The sequence below is a fragment of the Panicum hallii genome, chromosome 9 (genome assembly GCF_002211085.1).
Source record: "Panicum hallii strain FIL2 chromosome 9, PHallii_v3.1, whole genome shotgun sequence".
NCBI lineage: Eukaryota > Viridiplantae > Streptophyta > Magnoliopsida > Poales > Poaceae > Panicum > Panicum hallii.
This window is the reverse complement of record NC_038050.1, coordinates 39,796,323-39,822,646: the sequence shown is the minus strand read 5'-3', so window position 1 is coordinate 39,822,646 and position 26,324 is coordinate 39,796,323.

The following is a 26,324-nucleotide window of genomic DNA, read 5'->3' as shown; positions in this document are numbered from 1 at the left end:
CTCCTTAAGGTCCATTTTGTATAAGGATCCTTGTTAATTCGTGTGCATCTACTGCTTAGTTAATACATCTATGCAGCTATGCTTCAGTGTCAAGTTATCAACCCAGCCACTTAGTATCCGTTTTCTTTGGGTCTATAATGTTCCTGTGTAACAGCTGTCAGTCGATGCATTTCTTTGGTTATGCTTCTACCATCGGCTGGTTAGCTGATACGGTTGATATCTTTCTAATATCGGCTACAGTCTTGCTAGTTATCTACTGCCGATACAATTCCTTTGTTCTGTCCTACATCGGCTGCACATAGTCGATGTATCAAAGGTATACACACAATCTTAGAGTTCTTGCTATCGGCCAATCCAAGCCGGTTCTAGTCGTTTTACATATCGGTTATGGCCGATCAACCCTTAGTCTTCCTATCCTTATCTACACACTTCTATCAGCCGATTTATCGACTGAAAGATTGGCTGTGTATCTATCGGTCACCTACCCTTAACCACACTCCAATCGGCTGTACGTCACTCAATTGTTGTGCTGACGTAATCAAGCCGATACAACCACACCTAGTTACCTAGGATAACACTTAAGCACATCTCAGTTAAGACACAACTGCTCTAGGAATCATCCCTCTGCTAAAGTAATCGATGCTTTCATCGATCATCTAGGAACCCGATGCACCTTTCAATCGAATAAACCTCTGTTGTTTCCAATCGGCTCTATTGTAACCCTCAACAAGTAGCCGATTCTAATTAGTTGTCCACCTAGAGCTCGATCTAAGTTTAGTTTCAGATCTTTTTGGTTTGAATAGTGTGTTATATGAGTGCTGGATTGCAACTGTATTGTGAAGTAAGGTAGTTTAATGTGCACACTTTGAATGAAATGTTGCATGGCATGTAGATACGACTACTTCCGCACACGGTACCTACAAGATCTCCCAGGAGTCTGCAGAGGATGTTCCTGAAGACCAAGTGAATGTCACCAAGGGATTAACTGAAGTCCCGAACCAAAGTTCGGAAGATATTGACATCTCTAACTTCAGTCCCACCAGTAAAGGCAAGCCCCGATGCATATCCCAATATTTCAAGTTGTTACCATTTCACTTATATATTATATTTCTTGCATTACGTCTAGGAGTTGAAATGGAACCCTAGTTGCATATGATCTTAGGAATCCAATGTGTTTCTCCCGAGTCCTTATCGCTTAGATGCTCTGCTAAATAGGACCGGTAAAAGTCAGGTGATTTCCTGTCACTCGCGCGATATAGGAGTTGCTTGTTTACAGTTCTGCAACCACTATAAGGATGATGGACAGGGTCGTGTGTTGTATCATGACATGAAGGTTTACCCTGTCTATTTTGTTAAAAGTGGTTAAGGCCGAACCATGTGGTAGTGGTGGCTAAGCGTTTGAAAGTACTAACCACATACCGCGAAATATGGTAAGCGGTAAGCCTAGTAACCAATCGGCCCGGCAAGTGGACATACTGACCACCACATGTATTTGGTTCTTTTGGTTACGTGATTCGACGTGTGGGAATACGTGTTGCAAGGGCAACCAGGAGTACGGGTTTTGTAGTCGCGCTACAGACGTACGTCCTGCACACATTGGGTGTGCGTATGGTCCTGCAGTCATTTGTGGTGGCCCTGTCCACAACCCGGAATGAAAGGCAAACGGTTGCTTCGGAATGATCTTTGGATGTTCCAGGCGTGTGTGTTAGGTTAAATTTCAATTCAGGAATCGTCCGCCTCTCACGATGAATGAGACTGCTTATCCCTTCTGCCACATCGAGTAAAAAGTGTAATTGTTGATGGAATAATCTTGATGGATGATAATCTATATCTTGCTTGTTTAGTATAGGTGCTTACCTAGAATGGCTAATCAAGCTAGAATCTGAAAGCTAAAACTTGAAAGTAAGTTATACTCTTTGTTGCTTTTTAGCTGAAAATAAACCCAGAACCTTTACAATGCCTTCATGAGTCTAGTTACGGGCTAAAGTATACCCAATCCCGGGTAAGCCTTGCTGAGTATTAGTATACTCAGTCTTGCTAGTTATATGTTTTTCAGGTAAAATCTTTGAAGACCGTACTCTTCCCCTGTCTTGGCCCTGTGCTCTTCCAGATGATTGGTCCATGGAATGGGATCCGTCCCCGGCCAACTCTGATGACCCTGAGTGATGTCGTGCCTGGGCTTAGCACGACATCCGTCTTGACAACGTGTTGTTAATCATCGCGTATGTTTTCCGCTGCCAAAAACCCTAACTTTAACAGTTTGTAATATTTTCTCTAAACTTGAAACTTCATACTGCTTTTAGAAACTCTTGTAATGTAATTCCCTGTGATGTAAAATATGATGGTGACTGTATCTCTGGACTCACCTTCGTGTGAGGTAACTTTATTGATCCTATATTCGGTGGTTTATCGGGACGTTACCCGACAAGCCAAGGGATTATACCGTTTGAAGCACGTTGGAGCCCTCAGGAATGGACTCGCGTACTTGAGCCAGTATAATTCGATTTGGTTCTGCCACAAGAGGGGTATAAATTCCCCAACGGTAACAGACCTCGCTAGAAAGCTCTCCAACGTTCACATTCACAGAAGAAAGAACCAGAGCTCTTCTCTCTCCTCCATTGCTCCCAACTCACCTCAAAAGTAGATCTTCACATTCAACCACCAAATCTTGAGAGAAAAGCAAACTTCGATTGGAGAGCGGATCTACTGATTCCCCCACTCAAAAGAGCATTTGGTTCACGTTTGGCCGGCGGTTCTAGGGTTTGTTACTCTTGGAGCTTGCTCCTAGCCAGCTAGGCATCGCTCTTGAGCTTGCCCCTTCGTGTGGCAGCCTTGGGAGGTCTGTAACCTTCTCTTGCAGCTAGTGATTTTACCTCTCATCTCAAGAGTTAACTCTCTTGACTTGAGAACGAGGAAGGGCCAACCTTTGTGGTGAAGCTCAAGCCTTTTGTGGCTGCCTCAACAACATGGACTTAGGCCAGCCTTTGTGGCGACGCCGAACCACGGGATAAATCTTTGTCTCGCGTGCTGATTTATTTTATTGCTAAGTTACTTTCTCGTTCTAGGTTTGAGGCCGATCTACTTCTCTACTGTGGTGTCCTCTGTTTTAGTTCCATATATGTGTTGCTGACACCTGCAGGAAACCTAAAAATTAACTCGATCTACTTTTGGTTCATCAGATTTTGAATTTTGTAATTTATGTTCTGTTGAGCGCGGCAGTGCTGTACTCAGGCACGGCAGTGCCGCACTCTCTTCTAACGAGAATTTGGAGTTGAGTTTTTGCAGGCCTATTCACCCCCCCTCTAGACCTCTTTACTGGTCCAGTTATCCTACAGTCTCGCCTCCGGCTCTGGCCCTACATGTCACCGCAGCCGAGGACAAGCAGGTTTGGCGCCGCCGGGGATTGGTTTGGGCCTGCCTGCACGCCGCCACCCACCGCGCCCTCTTGATGCCCCGCTGCCGTTCTTCCCAAGGTCCCATCTGAATCCTCTGATGATCGGCTGCCCCAAGCATATGGTTAGGAATGGCCTCACCTCCACTACAAGGTACTGCTTCTGTTCCCCCGTGGTGAGAATAATCCATCTAACTGTTCTGTCCTTGTGCTCGTTGGGTTGATTGGTCGCCATTTTCTTTCGTGCTTTCTTGTTTAGTGTTTATGCGGCACATGCTTGGGCTGCAAACCATCTGCTCGATGGTTTGTCTCCGTGAGACAAACTAACTGAAGTGAATTAGGAGAATGTAGGAAAATTTGCATTTGGTCTGTTCAGGCATTTGTTTTGATAAGCATCAAGTGGCTTCTCATTACCAAGGGCTGAGGTTCATGTGAAAAGGGGTGGAATTTCAGGCTCTAGAAACTTGATCATATGTTAGTTTTTTCAGTATATGCTGAATTCAAGAATCGGTGTGTGTCCTTGCCATAGAATTTGCATTTTCTAGTGGTCAAATCTATCTGAATGTAGGTTCCCATTTCGCAACAGCTATTGGTATTAGTAGTTGTGCAGTTGCAATTAGCCATACATAAATATAAATTGCACCCCTTTTAGTTACGTAAATTTCATGCATGTGCATCTAACCCGGAAGTGGTGGAATGCATGCATGGTAGTAAGGCCAAGAAAAAGGTTCGTTTCCCTCACATTTGATTGCTAGCCTCCTAATCTACTGTTAAACATTAATTTGAAGTTTAGAAATTCAAGTGATGTTTTGCTAAACGTTAATTCACTGCTGCTGTCTTTTGGAGTTTAATCAAAATAGGGTGTCAGGAAAAGAACCCAGCCTCATATTCATCAGAGTCCTTTTCTTGCTGCCATTGTTCTGCGCGGAAAGTTTGTCGATCTTGTTACTTTGATGAACAGAAGATTTTTAGGAGACATACAATGATCTGTGACCTACTTTCGAGGTAAATTCAGTTATTCAATCATGTTATTTACTTGATCTCATAAATGCCAGAAAGATTTAAGTTCAGCCATGTAAACTTGGTTCAACATTTAACCTTGTTATTTGGTTCTCTTAAGCTTTCTGTGAACAGACTCAGAGCTTTCCTTCTTTAATTAAGTAATACCCAACAAAGCTCTATGCAGCTTCTTATAAAAGTCCATGTAACTGAATCAATGTCAAATATAATTACTTGGTAAAGTCATAGCAAATAGCAATAATAAAGGATATTTGGAGGTCATTTTTATGTCTAATTAAGATGGCAAAAGGAAGCAAAATACCTGGTGCACAATTAAGAATAATACTATGGTTCAGTCTTTTAGTGACGTAAAACCTATTCCATTACTGTTAAACATTAATTTCATTGCATTGAAATCTGGTAAAAAAGAAGAGATTTTTTTTGCATATATGTAGCCCTTTTTTTATCGAAAGTGCAGGAGAGCTACGCATCAATATATTAAGAAGAAGGAAGGCGGTAAGAACCCCAAGTGGTACAGCCTGTACCATACCCATATAAAACCTAGAAAAAACTATTACATAGAACACTGAAAGGATGAGGCCTGACCAGCAAGAGCTAAGAACTAGCTCCTAGACCACCTGAGAGCCTAGGCCGAGGACGTGTGACACACCTTGAGCCCAAGCAAAGGACCACTGGTGCAGGTCATCTTTGATGACCGACACAACACAAGAGACATCAGGAGTAATCCCATCGAAGATGCAGCGGTTGCGATGCTTCCATATGATCCAGGCTCCCAAAATAAGAATGGAGTCAAACCCTTTTTTAACCAGGCCATTCACTCTAGTGCTAGCAGCCATCCACCAATCAAAAAAGGAAAGATCATTTTGTGGAGCCAAGTTTTGCAGGTTGTATGTTTGCAAAACAGTGAACCAGACCTGTCGGGAGAAAACACATGCGACCAGCAGGTGGTCCGCAGTTTCCTCAACCTGATCACAAAGAGGACAGGCTCCGAGGTGGGCGAAACCTTTTCTGGCCAGGCGATCTGCTGTCCAAGTTCTATTTAGTGCAGTCGTCCAAAGGAAGAATTTGCACTTGCCTGGTGCCAGCTCTTCCAAATCTGCTTTCAGGGGCCAAAACCAGTAGCTCCAATGGATAGAGCCTCATAGGCTGATTTGTTCGTGTACTGACCAGTAGCAGAAAATTGCCACACATGAACATCTTCCACTTCAGCTTGCAAGGAGAAATTAGAGAGAAATTCCCATAGTTCAAGGTACTCCGCAAGGACTTCTAGAGTAAGCGCTCCTCTTATGTCTGTGATCCATCGTGCATCAGTCAAGGCATCAAACACCGATCTCTTTCGAGCTCTAGGGGCTATTGCAGCAAACAAATGAGGCACTAACTGATCCAATCTTTACCCATGCAGCCATCGGTGTGACCAAAAACAAGTGTTTTTCCCATTTCCTACCTAAGAAATGATGGCCACTGAGAAGAAAGCCTTGACCTGCTTTGGAGCATGGACAGGAAAGAAGTTCCAAACCTTGTCAGGTTCGGTTTTGTACAACCAAAGCCAATGAAATTGAGAGCCCAACTGAGTTGCTGCAGATTTGAAATGCCTAGACCACCGAGCTCAATTGACCTTGTCACCTTAGGCCAAGCAATGAGGCAATGGCCACCTCTGACATCTTTTCGGCCCTTCCACAAAAACCCATGCTGACACTTGTCTATTGCCTTCAAGGCCCAAGGAGGGATATCCAAGGCCATAAGCAAATAAACTGTCATAGAAGTGAGCACTGACTGTACCAAGATTTTTCTTCCAGCTTTGGTGAGGAGATCAGCTTTCCAACTTGGTAGACGGTCAGCAATCTTATCAACCAACGGTTGGATCTGATTCTTTGTCAACTTAAGCGGTGAAAGGGGTACTCCTAGGTACTTGCATGGGAAATCCGAGAGAGGGCAAGGGAGGTTATCAAGTAAGATTGCTCGGTCTTCCTCACGGCATTGTATAGGAAGGACCAAACTTTTCTGCACATTAGCTGAAGGCCCGAAGCTTCCCCAAAAAGCTGCAAGATGTCTGAAGTAACACCAATATCTTCCGCTGCAGGACGAAGGAAGATGACCACATCATCGGCATAGAGCGAAATTCACTGCTGCAGTGCCCTAGTGGCTAGCGGCTGTAAAAGCTCCTCCTCCGAGGCCTTCTTCACCATGGCACACAGAATATCCATCACAAGAATGAAGAGCATTGGTGATAGGGGGTCGCCATGCCTCAGCCCTCGACAATGTGAAATTTTGTTACCTGGGGAGCCATTTAGCAGGATTTGAGTGGAGGAAGAGGCGAGCAGCTCACTGATAATGTTGCACCAAATAGGGCCAAAGCCCAAGTCCTTGAGCACTTCCAACAGAAAAGGCCAGGAGACGGAGTCAAAGGCTTTAGTTATATCAAGCTTCATAAGAATATGGGGTTGTTTCTGTTGATGTAAGAACTTGGTCGTGTGCTGAACCAACATGAAGTTATCCAACATGAAACGCCTTTTATAAACTCACTTTGATTCGGTGAGACCAAAAGATCCAAGCGACCAGCTAACATGTTGGCCATTAGCTTTGTAACCAGCTTTGCAAAAGAATGTACCAAGCTGATGGGCTTGAAATCCTTCACAGTAGCAGCATCATCTTTTTTAGGCAGAAGTGTGATATAAGCAGAATTAAGAAGGTGAAAATTGCCAAACTTCTGACTCCAAACAGCCGACATGGCAACCATAATATCATCCTTAATTATCGGCCAGCACACCTTGTGAAACTTGCCTGTAAAACCATCGGGGCCGGGAGCTTTATCCGAAGGGATAGAGTTGATAGTTTTCCAAACCTCTTCCTCAGAGAAAGGTGCATCAAGCTCTCCAGATTTAATCTTGGCGTAGTCAATTCCTCCAAGTTAACAGTAAATTCCTGGTCCACATTAACCCCCAACAGCTTGCTATAGAACTCAAAAATATTCTTCTCCTTTTGCACATGATCAGTGATCACCACTCCCTCCTCAGTAGTGAGCTTGCTGATGAAGTTCTTCCCCTTTCTATGCCTAGCATGCTGATGGAAGAGGGCTATGTTGGTATCATTTTCACTTAACCATGAGATGCGTGAACGACTTCTAGCAATTGTACGCTGCAGTGATGCAAGAGCCAAGGAATGGGGCTTAAGCTTGTTGCGCAGACATAATTCCCTGCCAACCAGCCCCCTAGCATCCTGCGTGATCTCTAGCTGGTGAAGAATCTCCCTAGCGAGCTCGAGCTGCGAGTTGACGTGCCCGACCGCCCTTTGACTCCAGCTCGGCAAGGCTTTAACTGTGGCTTTGAATTTTCTTGACAAGGTTTCAAAAGGACAGGGAGAATGTGCAACAGAAGACCAGCCTGCCTCGACAGCCTCCTGAAATCCTTCTAGCTTGATCCAAAAGGACTCAGAAGTGAAACCTTGCTTTGACGGGCTGGACGTCATGAAGCCCAAGCAAAAGCAGGCAGTGGTCCGAGCCCTCAGTTGCATTGCTTTGGAGCAGGCAATATGGAAAAAGCCATTCCCAATCAACCGAACACAGCACCCTATCCAGCTTGACCAATGTTGGGTTGTCTTGCTGATTTGACCAAGTAAACTTCCTGCCAACCAAGGGTAACTCCTTCAGATTGAGGTCATTGATCAGACATTCAGACGCCTGAACTTGCCCATCATTGCTCTGTTGATGATCCTGTTGTTTTTATCTTCCTCTCTGACTATGATGTTAAAATCCCCGAGGACGAGCCAAGGGCCGATACAACCTGATCGCAAATCTCCCAATTCCCGCAGGAAGAGTAATTTGCCGTCGTTGCTTTGTGGCCCATACAATACCACCACTTGCCCCAACAACTGGTAAATCTACCCATAAGGAGAAATCCGACCCAAGCATAGACAGCAAGGAACCACGAGACAGCTGCGACATTTTTGTTTCTTGCAAACAGACCATTTCGACATTACAAGAGTGAACCAAAGTATGCACTGAATCTTAGCGCGACCTCGAGTTCAGACCACGAACATTCCAGCGAAGGATCTTGGAAGGATTCATTCTTAAACAACAGAAACAGCGACCAGAACTAGAAAAAAAGAGGGGGGAGGCTAACAAGCAGCATCCATCTCCTCCAAGTCCTCCGGTGTTGCCCATCCAAAAAGGGCCGCCATTGCTTTTACATGCATCTCCGCCAGTGAGGAAGAACTGGAGAAAAGTCTGCTATATTCCTCCAGGCTCTTCTGGTCAATCCCCTCCGTAGGACCAATAATGTTCAGCACACTCATTACTTTTTTCTTCGATCTGCTTGGTGCCCCACCTCCAGGGGTTTCGCGATCAAAACCGGCGATGCGACGGCTGCTGCGTGGAGGGGCAGCAGGGCAGACCCTCATCTTCAGCTGGCAAGCACGCGGGGTAGAGAGAATTCTGCTCGTCACCTTAGAAATTTTTGCCACAAAACGTGCTCGCCGATCAGATGGGGAGGTCGAGCAGCCAAGCCTCATAGAAAAGCCATTCGGACGACGCCTGGTAGGGGAAGAGGATTCCCCAGCAGCAGCCATGGGGGAGGTATGCTGCACAGGGCGTCGAGTGTAAGTCTTTGCGAAGGGTTGCACCAGGGGAGAAGGATGCCCCATCACAGCCACCGAAGGGGAAGCAGGAACTGTGGTCAGTCGGAGCCGAAGGGGAGCCAACCACGGTGGTCAGGAACACCTGAGGATCATCCACCTTAGCCACCGCTGCTGCAGGAAAAGCAACCGCCGTGGTCGCCGCCGCGACAGGGGCAGCCGGGGCCGGAGGGAGCCATCGATGGTGGTCAGGGACACTAGAGGCGCATCCACCCCAACCACCGTTGCCGAAGGAGAAGCAACCGTCGTGGTCGCCACCATAGAAGGAGCGCCGTCGACGTTGGACGCCGAAACCACCGGAGGAGTGCCATCAACGGTGGTCATGATCACCAGAGGCGCGTCCCCTGCAGCCAACAACACCCGGGCCAGCGCCAAGGAGAGGAGTGTGTCGTCGGTAGCCGTGTCCAAGAGCGGAAGGGAGCCCGCGGAGCCAGCAGAGTCACCTGAGAAGCCTGACACCATGTCCTGCCCGCATGACGCGACATCAACGACCACGACCGCGGAGGTTGCAGGGGTTGACATCATGAGCACAGCAGACGGGACCACGTTGGAAACAGGGGCCGGGTGTAGAACCTCCACTGCGGCTCGAGCAGGGGAAGCAGGAACAGCAGGGGTGGTCGGCTGGTCGCAGGGGACGAGAACTCCTCAGGACCCACCGAGGCGGCGGGGGCCACCCGTGCAGAGTCCGAAGGGGGTGGCGAAGTTAGGCTAATCATAGGAGGTTTCATATCACTGTTTTCAAGAATGCCACATCAATTTAGTGGATGAATGAAACACCATGCCACAATGGAGAGTTTCATTTCACTGTTTCCAAAGCTAACCAGTGTAATTAAATGCCAGTTAGCCTCATGATCTAGTGTGGCATGTATATTTGTAGCCATACAATAGAACAATAGTTTTTGATGTGCTGCCATACATAAATTGAAACGAACATTTGACAAATAAAGATAGCAAAATCATTTAGATAAGGTTTATATATATTACATATAATATTTATAAGTAGGTAGATACTTTTTAACGACGCTCATATTTTTGCCAAATATGCTCAACCAAGTATGGCGTAGAGGGCGAACGGGGCGATGTTGTTGCCGGCACTTGCTGCTGCTCATGGCCAGAGGTGCCACCATGGGGCTTCGCAGCTGCGGATGAGCGGCGCCGTCCTGAGCTCGTCTCTGCCTCTTTTCTTGGCTCCATCGCAGGGGGCGCCGGCGGGGGCGCCGGCGGGGGCGCCGCGCAGCAGGGGGCGCGGGCGGGGCGCGGACAGGGAGCGCCGCGCAGCAGGGGGCGCGGGCGGGGAGCGCCGCCGGCAGCAGGGGGCCCGGGCGGGGGAGCACCGCCGGCAGCAGGGGCGCGGCCGGAGCACGGCCTGGAGGGGCCGCGACGGCGTACAGGGAACGATGGATTTGGAGTTCCACGGTGAGAAGAAGAAGAAATTTGGGGGCGGGAGGGAAGGAAGGATGGGGATTTTGCGAGGGAAGGGCGCGCGCGGGGATTTCGCCAGGGAAGAGCGCGCGCCGGAGGCGAGCGCGGGAGGCGCACGGGATCCCCCGTGAAACGAGCACGGTCACAGTGGTGGTTTCACGCTGTTTCCAACGTCTTGGAAATGAGTTAGCACAGTGTCGTGGCCATGAAACTGTTTCTTTCTCTTTCTTCATTAAATCAGTGCCACATCATCAAAAATGCTGATGTGTCATGGTAATTAATGCCATGAAACCCTCCATGAAACTCCCATTGTGAATAGCCTAAGAAGCGAGGCACCTGCCGCCGCCATCGCAGTAATTGGAAGTGAAGTCGCGGCCTCCTTGGGAACCCCTGCGAAAGCCTCGTCCCCCGGGCCGTTAGTCTCCCTGCTCCCGCGAGGGGCTTCAACGTGCACGGCGCCCAAAGCGTCACCTTGGGTGGAATCCCGGCACACAACGGAATGTGGGCCCAGCCTAGAATGAACCGGGCCGCGCTGGGTCCCAGCTGGAGCAGGACCACCACGGTCCGCCGGAGCCGGGGAAGAAGCCGCCGGAGGCAGCTGGCACCACCCACGTCATTGATGGTCATCATCCACAGGAGGTGGTGGCGGAGGGACAGCGTCATCCGGTGTTGAGCCATCCTGAGGTTTCACTGCGATCAAGATGGGATATAGGAGGCAATGCCGCTCCCTTGCCCACCAGGTCGCCACTTCCGGCTCAGGAATCTCGAGGTCAATCGCTGCAAGACGAAAAACTTCGCGCTGAGTATCAGACATTGGATGAACACCACAGGGGAGGCAGCAATCACTGAAAAGTTGCGCCGCTGTGTCCAGCTCCCAAGCATGCGCCGGAATTCCTGTGAGCTCGACCTCCACAATAGATGGAAGAACACTCGTTGACGAAGTCAGGAAGCACGACCAGCGCATGACATGCAGGCGACCAGAGGATAGGTTGATTAGCTGGTCATTGCTGAGAATTATTGTTGCCGTGGCCTCATCTGGTGAAATCAAGAGGAAGCTCGCCAGCCCCAAGCAGTGGATGACCAGCAAGCTCACCTCGATCTCAAACTGCAAAGCGATCACCGGGAAGACGCAATCAGCGAGGGCCTTGGGGTTGTCCGCGACCACCGACACGACGAGAGCCTACCGGAAAGCACCTCCTCCCGACGAACCATGGCCGCCGAGTGCAAAATCACCTGGCGCGGACGCCGAGATTGGCCGGCGGCGACAAGCATGCTGTCTTCCTCACCCGAAGTAGGGGAGGGAGAATCACCGGACTCCTCAGGGGCCGGAGCTTGGAGGGCGCAGTTACGTCTATGCTTCCGTACCCGCATTATCTGCCGAGTTGGGGCGTCACCCGCGCCAAACTCGGCAGGCGAGGACGGCAGCATTGGACCATTGGAAGCATGAACAAGCAACACTGCCGCTGAGAGGGACCCGAAACAGGCTGCCACATCATGCTGTCGGGCGCCGCGCCAGGGGGTGGACGATGACTTGGGCAGGTGTAGGACAGGTGGTCCGCCGCCCGGCAATGGAAACAGTCGAGTGCTGGTCTTCCAGTTCACCGCACGGTGACTCTAGGAGAAGCAATTGAAGCACTTCCCCCTGAGGTCAACCGGCATGGGACAGTGGGGGCGACGCTGCAGGCGGCGGAGAGCCTAGCGCGTACGTCGGCTCACTGCGGTTTGCCAGCTGTTGGTTGCAACGCCCAGGTTGGAGGTAGAGGAGCGGGGGTCACGCGGGTGCACCACGACCCAAGGAGAAGCGCCATAGCGGAGGGCCGAGGGAGCAAGTGAAGGAGCGGCCAGCAAGACCTCCTTGAAGGAGGGGTGGATACCGCCACCGCCAAACTTGCCCGACGGCGGGGTGTCGCAGCACCAACGTGGGGACTTACCACGCCCAGACGCCGCGGCAGAGGAGGGGGACCCTGACACCGGTAGGGGGGAGCGGGACGGGGAGGTGGCCGCTGGGCTCGGAGTGAGCGGCGTCGGGTGGCTGGTGGCTAGGCTATGGGCATCGGGGAGGGGAGGGCACGGGGGAGGTGAAGCGAGCGTCATATATTATATGTAGCCCGTTCGTAAGAAGGATTATATACACAGGGTCAGCAGGTGGCGGAACAACATCTGCATCAGCATGGCGCAGCGCAAAGAGGTCATCCGCCACACCAGTAGCTGTGAAGCCCCTACCGGACGTGCTGCTAGAGAAGCCCAACGCCAACGAGCCTAAATGTTAACTTAAAATGTGTCTCAGTTTTAAATATGTTTGCTGATTTGGGAATAATTTACTTCTTGTGGTTGTGATCTTTTAAATTTGGGCATGGAGATAAGAATCATGTCCCTTGATTAATGATGAAGAATCGAAGCATAGCTGTTAGTTTTCTCATATTGGATTTATTTTTTTAGCATGGTCAGCCTTGTCCAATCCTCACTGACGGGGGCTCTGGAGTCATCAATTTTAGGTGTCAGTGTGTCACCCTGCTACAATTCACCGCAACAAGGGAACTGCTTCAGTTAAGAGAAGTGCTTCTACTCTTTGATAATTTCCTAGATTTTGTTTTCAATTCCCAACAGATTTATTAATATATTCAGAATCATTTCCCTTTGTACCAATTGCTTTAATCATTAAACTTTGTATCCATATTAATATGCATCTCGGGCTTTCCAGTTGATCTTCTTTTCTGAGGTTATATTTGACGGGTTGCTCCAATTGCTCCAGTGTACATAATTCTGATAAAGTGTGGTATCAATTACCAGGTAAAAAGCTAATGTACGACATGCTGAGCAATCACTCATCAGAAAGGTGCAACCTGTAAGGCAGTCTAACAAGTTATCATGCTTCAATTGTTATCTGATATACAAGTTTTAAAAAACACAATTCCGGAATAATGTTCATTCCAAATTCTACTGGTAGCTTGATGTTCATTCCGGTAATAGCATTGGACTTAATGTTGACAAAACCCCTAGGTAGCTTCAAAATTTTGTCGCATTGATGCTTTAGAGAAGCAGGTGTCAACTGAATTTATAGAACTGGTTAACAAAACCCCAGTGGAAGTGATCTCGATAAAATAGAAGTAAGCACTTTATTCTTCTTTTTAAGAGTATGGAGAGGTAGTCCAGTGCAGTGCTTTTCATAGTTCACCATTAACGCAGGTCAAATATTCTTATGAAGTAAATGGTGGTAGCATCTATTAAATGGTTTAGTAATCGTTTAAAATCTAGTATCCTGATGATGAGGACATCCCTCCCAACGATACACCCATGCCTACTACGCAGCAAGGACCAATGACAAGAGCTCGTTCACGAGAGCTAAATTATCAGGTAAACTCATTCCTCGCTGTCCATAAACCATCATCCATGAATGGGGTACTACTAAATTCTTGTGATGCTTTTCTTATTCTTAGGAACTTGGGACATGAACCAGATTGGAGGGAGAGCAAAACACGACAAGAAAGCGAGTGTGGATGATCAGATCGGACCATACCAGTTCGGACCTCCAGGAAGGGGCAACTTCGGAAGGCCATAACTCTTAGCTCTGAATATTGTTTGAAGCCCATGAGTACTTGTTGGAAAGCTCCTGAAGTCTACTTTCAGATGGATCTAACCTCAAGACGAAATTCCAAAGGAGTTAAGCAGAATCACCAAAATGACGTTCAGTCTTCTAGTCTTGGGCTGAGGCCCTTGTATCTAGTTCAGCCCACTAGGGGCCCGTTCTAAGTTAGGGTTTATAGCCCCACGCCTCTTGGCTGCCCCCCCCCCCCACCTATATAAACCACCAGCAGCCACCATTTGAGACTTGGGTTTTGCTTGGTTGTAAGTTTAGCTGTTGCTACTTCCTTGTAAACGCGTGTGTCGATTAGACCACCCGATTTGCTTAATTCAGAATCCCAACTTCATGTGTATCAGATTTATCCTTTGGGCAAGGTCTGTGTACTGTTTGCTTGTCCACTTGTTCTTACTTGTTCTTCGATTTGCTTGCAGGTTCAAGGTTGTTCTTGGCACAGCAAGAACAACACAAATTGGAGGCGGTGTAACTGTCGCTAAGGCGCAGCGCAGCCCTTGTGGTGTTGTAGTCGGGCAGCACAACGTCGATCCTCCTCAAATCGAGTTATCCCCCACTCTCATCGAAAGATCGGGAGCAAACCCCAGCGGGTTCTATTACTGATAATTTCTGTTACATCGTTTTACTGTAGTTTCAGCATATATGTATGTCTGCATTTGTGATGACTTGATTTTCTTGGCATCCAAGTATCCAACTGGTATTAAGAAGGTGAACTGCTGTAGTTGACAGAGAGAGAAATGTGTTTTTTCAGTACCAAGAACTCGTTCTAGGATTGTCTTTTTATATGCTCATGGTCATGGACAACAGACTGGTTCCCTGTTCTTTTTAGCACAGTATTCTGTTGCAAGATACAGTGCTATTCCTTGTAGAAACCATAATGCATTCTTTGTACTAATGCAAGATGTAACAGTAATAATAAATACATGACACTTTATGTCTGAATGAAAATTCAATCATAAAGGAATCAGTTGGGTATGGAATCAATTTGAAATGATCACTATATGTGAATACAAAATATGTGCTAATCAATGTAAAAATTTTGCTCTTATGCTATAACTTGCATCATGTAAGTAAACATGACAAAGTGGACATGGCAAGATCCATTATCCATTTTTTTATAGAATTTCAAAATGTTTACTTTGCAGCATGGCTAGCATTTCTTATGTGATCTATAGAATTGTGAATATGTTCATGCTTATCGGTGTCAAGTGGTAATGGGAAAACACTTATTTGATGATATGTCTTGCCTAATCTTAATCAAGTGCATCTTCTTTCTTGGTTCCGAATGTCCAACAAGTAGGATGATATATATGCATATCCTTTGTTTGTTGCCTTCTGAACATTTTGCGATGGATTCACAGTCCTTTGTAGTAACTGGAGTTATCAACCTTGCACTTAACTTTTCAGTCTGTTCTTCTGAAATTGTTCAAGGTAACTTGAAAAAATACCTCAGATTATCACAGTGGCTCAATATTTTACTTAATGGGAAGTGAAGATTGTAGAACCAGTTATCTCAACAGGTGAGCCATGCTAGTATTATAAAATTCCATGCTATAAGTTCAGATTTTTGACACATTAATTGCCTGGCAGGTTGGCCTATGCACAATCTAGGGGGAATCAGTCCCAAATTGTTATTTGTTCCTCTACAGATTGCCTTCAATTAGCGTCTCATTCTTTGACACAGTTAATTAATCTCTAATTCGAATTAGGACAAGAAATGGCTAAGAGTGGTGATCCAGTGACATGTTACATGAGGATCTCAAACACGGGTTGCAATATCAGGGAACACTTTGAGAGTCCAAGAGATCTGACAATAACTTGTTTCTGAGCCTTGACTAGCAGGAATTTGCCGCCATCTGGGAAGGTACTTCCTTCAATTAAATACATCCCAATAGAATTCAACCAAGCATAGCCTGATGCATATTAGTTTAGATTTCATAAAGTTTATGTGATGATGACTCTTTGTGGTGGTTTTCAGGTGTCTCATTCTCTTTGATTCTCTTTTCTCCGAGAGGAGACACCTTAGATGAAGGGACTATTCCCGAGATGTTTTGTACACTATGTAATGCTTAACAGTTGAGACCGATTTGGAGTTTGGAACACATGTATTAGTTGATAACTATTTTTTCCATGAGCATTAGTTTGGCAGTATTTATACTAATATATTCTAGGGTATGAAAACGTAAATTCAGAGTTTTATGGTGCTGGAGTTTGGAGCTGTATGATGTATTTGAGAGATGAAATGATTAAATTGTTGTTTTTTTATGTGCCTATAATCTTTTGGGGTTCTTGATGCGTGACACCAACGAGGTACTGTCAAATGGTGCGATGAGCCACACGTCTTCTGTTAACATGACGGATTTCATCTAAATAATGCCATTATTGGCTATAGGCTATAGCAATGCCTTGTGTTTGTTTTGTAGAGAATAAATATATAATTTGGAGAATCTAGACAAAATACTCAAACTAATGGGTGTAAGTAGCAAGCAGGTTGTGCTGAGACTTAGACATAGTGTTGTGAACAAGCATTACAATATTCTTCGACGGAGTAACTATACTTCATCTGGTAGGATCGTCTTTTCAATCAAGAGGATTTTTCGAACGTTTTAGGGTGGGTATGCACTATATCTTTTGATGCATATATATGTTGATCTAGGCTGTAAAACCATAAATACAATATTATTAATAATCTTAATTATTACTATATCAACAAACAGCACGCGCGTGCCGCGCGGGGCACCTTGCTAGTATAAGCCTAATAATGCTTCCTCTTTTTGTTGGGGGTGGGGGGTGGCGTGGGTTGTGCTAGTGGTTTAACAGAGATGGCATAGTTGCTTTTTTAATTGGTAGGATATTTTTTGTGTATGTGGAACCACATACTTGCTTTTTTAATTGTGTATATTTGCGGGAGACGGGGTAAATAGCAGCACAAAATGGGATTTTCACCTACTTCTGCGATTCAAACTCACCACACCCCACTAGCAGTAACACACATTTTTTCTGAGCAACGTGCAGTTTCTATTTTTTTCAAATAAATATTGATTACAATGACAATTATACCATTTTTCACCGGCTATTATACTTATTCCTTATAGCATTTTTATAGCTTCCGAAAACCAATTTACATTTTCTGATTTGGCAAATGTGTTTCTAGTGTTATGTGCTATTCTTAATCACTGGCAGAACTGGGTATAACAAACTGAGATCTGCGCCATTATATGATTCTGATCTACAAGCACATAATGATACATCGTCTTTTCACCCTCGATCATAGGCTTTCTTTCCTCTTGTTGTGGCAGTATTTGTGCTAGATCCTACATTCTTTATGATACAAGCATCACTGGTTCTTTATTAGGCAATAATATATATAAGAATTAGGCAATAATATATTGTTTCAGATAGGCAATAATATGTGTTACAATAAGTATTTTTTCTGCAGAAGGTTACATGCGGCTTTTGCATGCTGCAGCTGAAGAAGCTGATGAATCATCATGTGGTAACTGCTGTAGCATAAAGTATTGCAGTATGAATAGTTGATGCACATACAGGAGCAGCTGCATCAGCACAAAGTGTAGTGCTTGCGCCACAGCTGCAACAGCATTATTAGATGCTAAATCTAATGTTTCATCAGGCAAGAACAATATACTTGTGTCTTGTAGTGCCAATCTAATGTTTCATGTAGGCAACATACTGCAAAGTCTTCAACTCTAGTGCTTTCGTCTAATTATGCATTATGTTCTTTCTTAAAAGCATTGTAGATCATGGCGTGGTCAGGAAGGGAAGCAAATATGCAGTCATCGTTGGTGAAGATCATTTTTGCTTGTGATGTAGTGCAAATACACAATATCATATCATTGTCTGCATATTTGATCTAATAGTTTTGCAAGATCCAAATTAGTTATGATCATTGCATTTGGAGGTCATATGGTTGTGTCCAGAGAATACAAATATTTGAAATTGTAATGGGTATTAGTTAAGAAAACCAGATCAGGTTGCTTTTGTATAGAAAACTATGAGCAAAATAGTTTTCTAGTTTGCTCAGCATCACAATCAATAGTTTTGTATCGAAAACTATGAGCAAAATAGTTTTCTAGTTTGTTCAAGCATCTTTTAGCCGCATTAAATCAGGCTCTACAGCAGTGGATTCAAATCAGATTCTACATCAATGGATTCTACAACAACACATTTGTCCAGATTCTTACACACGCAGTTTAATTTCGGTGATATAGCAATTTTTTTGTAATTTAAGATCTATTGTTTTTTGCATATGGGGGTATGTGTTTTTTCTATGAATCTATCTTGTTGCTGGAACCTAAAAATAAATTTGCAGATGATGACCGTATAAAAGATTTTTACGATCTGTGTGTCACGCACCTTATCTATTGCATTTTCCTTTTTTTTCGCTTTATTAATGTGGCCGTCGGCGGAAAACAACCTGGTTTTGTGGGCTCACAGGGTTGAAATGCGGGGAAAGGAGGTGTAGGCGGGAGTTGCCGAAACAGGAAAGGAATAATATAATTACTTTCCAAAAATGGATCGGCCATATGGTGGGTTATATTAAGGCCGGCTGTAAATTAGCCGGGTCCTATAAAAATAGCTTTTCATTCCTTTATCTCCCGTCAATGTGCTTCCAAAAAGTTTGACCGATGGGGGAAGGGGAGGACACTACTACAGAAAACGTATTTAGGGGCCGGTAAAACAATATTTGTAGGGGTGGGTGCGGTACCTGCTCCTGTTTCTCGCAACTAAAAATAGCTGTTTGCAGGGATAGGTACCTTACCCACCCCTGAAAACTGATTTCTAGGGACGGGTTATGCCGTAACCAGCCCCTGGAAATCGATTTTCAAGGTGGGTTAGGGCATGACCTGCCTCTGAAAATAGATTTCCAGGGGCGGCCATAACCCGCCCCTCGAAACATCCTTCCCATTAAAATTTCACTGATTTGAATTTAAATTTTTCAAATCGGTTTCCCGCTACCTTTTAAAGTTTTGTTTCGTGCCAATTTTGACCTATCAAGCTAGCATGCGATCGAATATCATAGTGATTGACATGGAATGTGTTTCATGAATATAAATAATTGCACATACAAATTAAATCCTAAAGTAATGAAGCATATATATATATATTATAGTGCATCATTAGAGTACATCATTAAATGTGCTGCTTGAATACGTATTTTTTCTATTTTCAAACCTACTTGAGGCGGCACGGTACTGCTAGTTCTCCCAGTCATGAAGACTAATGTATTTAGCGTCCGTTGCTAATTCGTGCTCTTATTGAAAAATGTGCCTTCTGGGTGGATCACTTCATGCATAATGAAACGACATAAATCGGCTACTACTTCTAGGAGTTGTTTCTCATGGAGTGGCCCATGTTCCTTCTTGGATGAATTTGGAATTAATGAATCCACGGAAAGATTAAGCAAATGTTAGATAGACGCAAAAATAATTTACACATATACATCTATCCCTAATAAAGAGTAGTCCCTTATACATTTAGGATCTGTTGTGTATCTCTCTTGCACCCTCATATGCTCGCACATGTAATACCCGCAGTACACGGAATTTGCAGGTTGCTTGTGACACAGGAAGTTTGTGCGTAGAGTCATTGCTGAATATTTATTGGCGGGATGAGCACATCCTTTTTTTAGTGTAGTCCCTCTAAGCCTTATTTTAAAAAGATAGAAATGAGAAGTTAGTTTATAAATATTTACTTTTATGGAAAAATTAGCATGATGCACTTATAGAAGATAAGAAATTCACTAATATTTTGAGGATGAATAAGAAGTCATTGTATCCAAGGAGTCCAATATAAGGACTCTTCCACACTTTGGCTGTATCACAAAAGCAATCCAGTGACCCCTGCAAAAATATTATATACAACTTTTAGCCATGGATTTGAGCAAGTATATATTGTAATAAAAGATTAAAATTAGACTTACCCGATATGGTATGGCGCATATATGGTATCAGACACGGCTTGCCAGTTTACCATCATAACCCCTTTATAGACCGCAATCCTCTTCATGGCATCTCTGTGATATGACATTCGTTTCTCATTATTCTCCTCGGGCGTTTTACACCCAGCTAGCATGTCATCATCGTCCGCGTCCGCCCACTTACTTGGTCCGGCGTGCCTAGTCTCGCGAATAGCTGTAGGATCAAGATATCTCCTTCTTTCGCCTCAAACAATAGAATCATTTGTTTGCATCCTGTAGAATTGAATGTATGACAATTAATTAGATTTGCATATATAGTAAATAAGACCATAGCATACAAGATATTAGTATCGATGAGGCACTTACATACACCAGAGTCCAACCATTCTGATGTCTAGTTCACCGAGGCGGAACATGTCGTGGATGTCTCAAAAATCGAACATGACATCCATGATGCCCTGACCTTGAAGTCCGAATACTTACGGATGGTACGGAGTGCATAGGGTACGGATCCCAAGTCTACATGCCCTCAGGTACCAATTATGCATCCTTTGCATTTCACTTGGAACCTTTGTGATAGCCCACTCGGGTAGAAATGGTTTACCGTACTCAAATCTTTGAGGACAATCCGGTAAATCTGGAAGTGTATCAACCCCAACATCCTATTTAAAGTCCGTGTCAGTGCAGGGCAAGGAAAAGCCCCGTCGTCTGCTGGAACCTGAATTAGAATCATCCTTTGAATTAGCTTTTGACTTGTCCTTTTTGTTTGCGGCGTGCCATAAATCTACAATCTCTTTCCCTCTCGGGTCATTCCCTAAAGCCCATATCACTCAGTGCACCAACTGTAGAGCCTTTGCCAGAGCCGCTGGCGGAGCCGCTGGTAGAGCCGGTGGAGTATGCTCGCGTGATCGGGCAACCTGAGCCGGTGGTGATAGCGGGGTCAATGGTGATGGCTCTCGTGATTGGGCAACCTGAGCCAGTGGAGATAGCAGTGGCGGTGGTGATGACTCTCATGGTGATGGTGATGGCGGGGTTGGTAGAGTATGCTCTAGTGCTGCCCCCTCCCGTGGTGGTGGTGATGATGGTAGGGCCTGTAGAGATGGCAGAGTCAGTGCAGTATGCTCAGGTGCTGCCCCCTCTTCTTGTTGTGGTGGTGGTGGTGAGGTACGATCCTGTTATCGCCATAATTTAGCTGGACCAGAAGGTGGGCCGCGAGCAAGATGGGCTCAAAGGATAATCGAAGTGGGCTTACGAATCGGCCCTGCGTGGGCGTTTTAAGGCCAGGATTGGCCATGTATCTAGATAGGTGTGTGCGTTTAAATTAGTTTAGATAGAGATAGCCAGGATTCATGTCGAAGTTAGTTAGGATTGGTTAGGAAAGGCAAGTCTCCGGACTATAAATATGTACCTTGGACTACAAATGAAAGGAGAACAACAACAATTCACAAACAACTTTCAGCGCATCGCCACCCCTGTTCTAGGGTTTCTCTCGGGTAAGTGCCGTGCAGTGTATCGCGTGATCAGGGCGGCATCATTCCTGCCTGTTTACCTTTGTGTTTCTCATACTGAAGCGTTGTTGATGGCGAGTAGCACTAGTTATCTTAGTGTTTACAAGGTAGCATCGTTTGTTACCTATGAATGTTTAGCTGTCCTCGTACCAAATCTCGGGTATGAGGGCAGCACCTTGTTCTGTTCTTGATTAGTAGATCCAATATGTTATGGTTAGTCTTTGTCCATCGAAGATTTAGCTTGATATCAGCATAATTAGGCCCTTCAAACGAGTTAAATGATCTGGCAAAATGTTTGATGTTTTGTATTAACCTAAAGAGGGATTGTTCCGGGAATCGGCTTTCTGTTAGTTTTTAGGCCTTTGTTTAGGTTGTTATTCTGTTCTCTTTCGTGTTTTTTAGGCTTAGCTACGTGTAGGATGTTCCGGTTATGCAGTGAGAGTTTAACCGTTGTAGATTGGATTAGCTTATTAATTACAGAGCAAGTTTTATATTACCATCGGATATGTGCGCTTTGTTTAAATACTTAGATCTGATCTGATACTGGAAGACAATCGGCTCTTCAAAGCCGATATCGGGAGTTACCCGATGAGCCGATCACAGCTCGGACTATTGTTTAAACGTGTCTGTGCATGCAGGAAACTAACTGAAATCACTTCTACACCTTCCTGATCAGGTACAAGGTCAGGTGGCACGCCTAGCAACTCAGACGCCATGTTGTGTGCTGAATCCTGGGTCGTTGACCGAGGGACCAAGGCCCACCAGCAGTCCCGGTAGCCTCCCGGCTCCTCGTGTTGCTTGTCGCTGCTCGTCGGTGGGTTTTGACCGAAAACAGATCCGGAGTAGCAATAGGTTGTGCACCATGTAGTACGATATCTCGTTTATGCCACAGAATAGTACTACCAACGCATTCTCCAAGGTAACTCTTCCCATCTGCGGTGGGGATGTCTATCTCGTTATTCTCATAGCTTGATTTCAGGAGTTGCTCCACTTGTATGCATGCATATAGGGGCAGGATTGGTTTTCCCTCAAACAAACCCCACCCAGATACACCTAGGCCTTGGCAACTTCCTTTGTCTTCCCAACTCTGCCAATCGGACACTGCAACAAGCAGAGAGTAGTAACATATATGCAATATACCAGGTATGGCTGTGCTGTGGTAGATGCGGCACTGCTCTAAGCACAAGCCATATTCGCTTGGCTCAATATAGGAGGGAGCATCATCACCATCTGTTGTTGCCCCACCTCTTGCGATGGGTTAATCCATAATAGCTAGGACTGCTGCTCCTCTACAATTGCTGCCCAGAAATATTGCCTAAACTTTCTTTTTAGGGCTTCCTCTGCCGCTTCTTGCAATTCTTCCTTATAGCGGTCATACTTCCTATAGCTAGCCTGATCCTGCTAGAACTCATCCTTGATGGTAAACTTAGAGGACAAGCCTCTGATGCGGCCTCCATGCTCTTTTGAACCAATGGCTGTACTGAGCACATCCTTGTCCCTCTAGGCTTTGAACTTTCCTTGCTTTGGAGCTCATCAAGTTCGTACATTTTTTTTGCCACCGCTTTGATCTCGGGTTGGTCAAACTGCGGCTTGCCATCCACTATCTTAGGCTTCCTTGCTTGAAGCCACATCCAGGCATGTTCGTCAAGGCCTTCAGAATGGTTGGGGTGCCCGACGGCTATTGCCTCCTCTCTTTCTCGCCTCCACTTCTCAAGCTGCCTTTGGTATCCACCCGACCCAAGACGAACTTTATGCATATTGCTCAATGCAAGTTCTCTATTCCTCTAGTTAGGGCTAGAGCTTTCTCAGATGTCTTGTGCCAAACAAACTCCTCCCATTGTGCCCGTGTGATTTCCCCGTAATCTACAAATGGCTCTAGGCCCTTTTGAACATAATTGGTATTCCGATCACTCTTCCATGGGCGAAAAGTTTCACCTAGCATCTTCTTAGCATAATGCTTAACTCTTTCCTGAGTTCCTCGTGGCAAAATAAATGTCTTGCTCAACAGTGCCCACATCGCTTCTTTCTTCCGCTCAGGAACCGTGAGCCAATCGGGTATCGTTGGACCGAAAACCATCTTTGTTCTAATTATAGAACGGATTGCATTCTGAAACTTTGCACAAATCTCAGGGGGCTCTATGGGATTGCCTGCTATGTTAACTACATTGACCGTCCATTGGCCTTCGGAGTATTGGTTTCTTCTTTGTTGACCCTGTTTCCTTTTGCTTTGGCTGCCAGAGGTCGTAGTTTTAGGTTCTGGACCGGAGCTATCGTTGCCTTCAAATTCTTCCTCTATGTGGCTTGGGGTCGGTGTCAGCGTTTGCTCCTTCCTGTCGGAGCTGCCTACACGGATCATAGGATTTTAGCTAGTCATTACGCGTAGTCTATGAAAAAATATACTAAAAGCTAGGTGGTAATTAATCGCCTACAGTCATTAATTGAACTAGATTCGGAATGTAATATGGATCGAACTCCGACCTTGAACGGCGTTCTCTTGGAGCAATAGGATGTGGATCTATCGGATCGTGCCATTGACCGCCCACCCAACCCTCGTGTCCAATCCCAGGTCCTTCATTTTCCAGGTTGTTGTCATCATCGTCCCCAGATTGCACACCATCGTCAGCATCATCGCCCCCGAATTGCACAATGACGTTGGCCAGGTCGTCCCATGACATCTGGGATGCAATTCACTCGACTTCGTCGATTTTCGGTGCTGCATTCTCCCTGTGCGGGATGATGATGACGGTTGATCCATTTACGAGTTCTACATATTTCAATAGAAATATATTTTAATACAAAATCTTAATAGAATCATATTTGAATACACATTTTGAAAAGAATCATTAGAGTGTGACAATAATTCATTCAGAATACAAACATAAAGTAAGCTCACAACTTTTTCAAAAAAATGCTTGAAATATACACTATATCAAAATATTTGAATAAGACTACGGTATTTTCAAATTTTCACATTGAAATCAAAAAGAAAAGAACTAACAATAGACGGATCTCATTCTTTCTTATAAGAAGGACTCCGCAATATCCACATTATCACTCTCTCTATGTGTCTCTCTATATATGTGTCTATGTATTTGTCTCTCGCGAAAGAGAGAGAGAAAGAACGGGGACATCACCCTTACAAATTGATTTTTATGAGTGGGTTAGGGCATCACCTTGTGGCAGAACCGCCTGAATTATTCCGGCTCAAGTGTGCTAGTCATCGCTATTTAGCCGATACTAACTCAACGCACTTCAAACGGAACAACCCATTGGTCTGTCGGGTCTCCGCCCGATACAACCACGGTTCAACAGGATCGAATCAGGTTTACCTCGCACGAAGGCAAGTTTACAATCACAGTACAGCTCATCAACTTTTAATTTACAGATATTCAAATATTATTACAAACCTTGTTCAAACTCAAAGTAAAACTTATACAAACAGTGTTTAAACCGACAAGCTAAACAGCTTGTCCATGCTCACAGCGGAAGGAAAGTAAATACACGACTACACACATCGCAAAGGTGGACACCATGCTCAGCCCAAGGCTTGGTGTCACTCAGGAGGGTCACTGCCAGCCGGGGATGGGTCCCACTCCACGGACCAGCCATGTGGAACAGAAGTTGGCCATGCAGAACTATCCGTGGGGTTCTCGAAGGTTATACCTGAAAATGATACTAGCAAGACTGAGTATACTAATACTCAGCAAGGCTTACCCGGGATTGGGTATATTTTAGCCCGTAACTAGACTCATGAAGGTATTGTAACGGTTCTGGGTTTATTTTCAGCTGAAAAGCAACAAAGAGTATGATCTACTTTCAAATTTTAGCTTTCATATTCTAGTTGATTATCCATTCTAGGTTAGCACCTGCACTAAGCAAGCAAGGTAGAGATTATCGTTCATCCTGATTAATCCATTAATGGTTACACTTCTTACTCTATGTGGCAGAAGGAATAAGCAGTCTCAATCTTTGTGAGAAACAGACGATTCTGAATCGAATTCAACCTTGCAAGGTAAACCTAACTCACACGCTTGGAATATCCAACGATAGTTCCGAAGCAACCGTTTGCCTTTCATTCCAGGTCGTGGAACAGGGCCACCACAAGCGACTGTAGGACCGTACGCACACCAACTGTGCAGGACATACGTCTGTAGCGCGACTACATGACCGTACTCCTGTCCGCAGTGCGGAACGCACTCCCGCATGTCGGTGCGTGAGAAAAACCAAATTACGAGTGGTGGGAGGTATGTCCACTTGCCGGGCCGATTGGTTACTAGGCTTACCGCTTTACCATATTTCGCGGTATGTGGCTAGTACTTTCAAACGCTTAGCCACCACTACCACACACTGTGACCTTAACAACTTTTATCAAAACAGACAGGGTAAACCTCCAGGTCATGATACTGCACATGACCCTGTCCATTATCCTTATAGTGATTGCAGAATAGTAAACACACAACTCCTATGTCGCGCGAGTGACAGGAAATCACTCGTCTTTTACTGGTCCTATTAAGCAGAGCATCTATGCGATAAGGACTCGGGTACAATACATTGGATTCCTAAGATCTTATGCAACTAGGGTTTCATTTGAACTCCTAGACGTAATGCAAGATATATAACATAATAATGTAATTGTAATAAATTGAAATACTGGGGTATGCATCGGGGCTTGCCTTCTTGAGTGGGGTTGAGGGCAGGAGTGTCAGAGACTTCCGAACTTTGGTTTGGGGCTTCAGTTAGATCCTCGGTGACGTTTATCGGGTCTTCAGAAAACCCTTGGTCTTGTCCCAAGACCAACTCGTAGTCTCCGTCGTCGAGCGT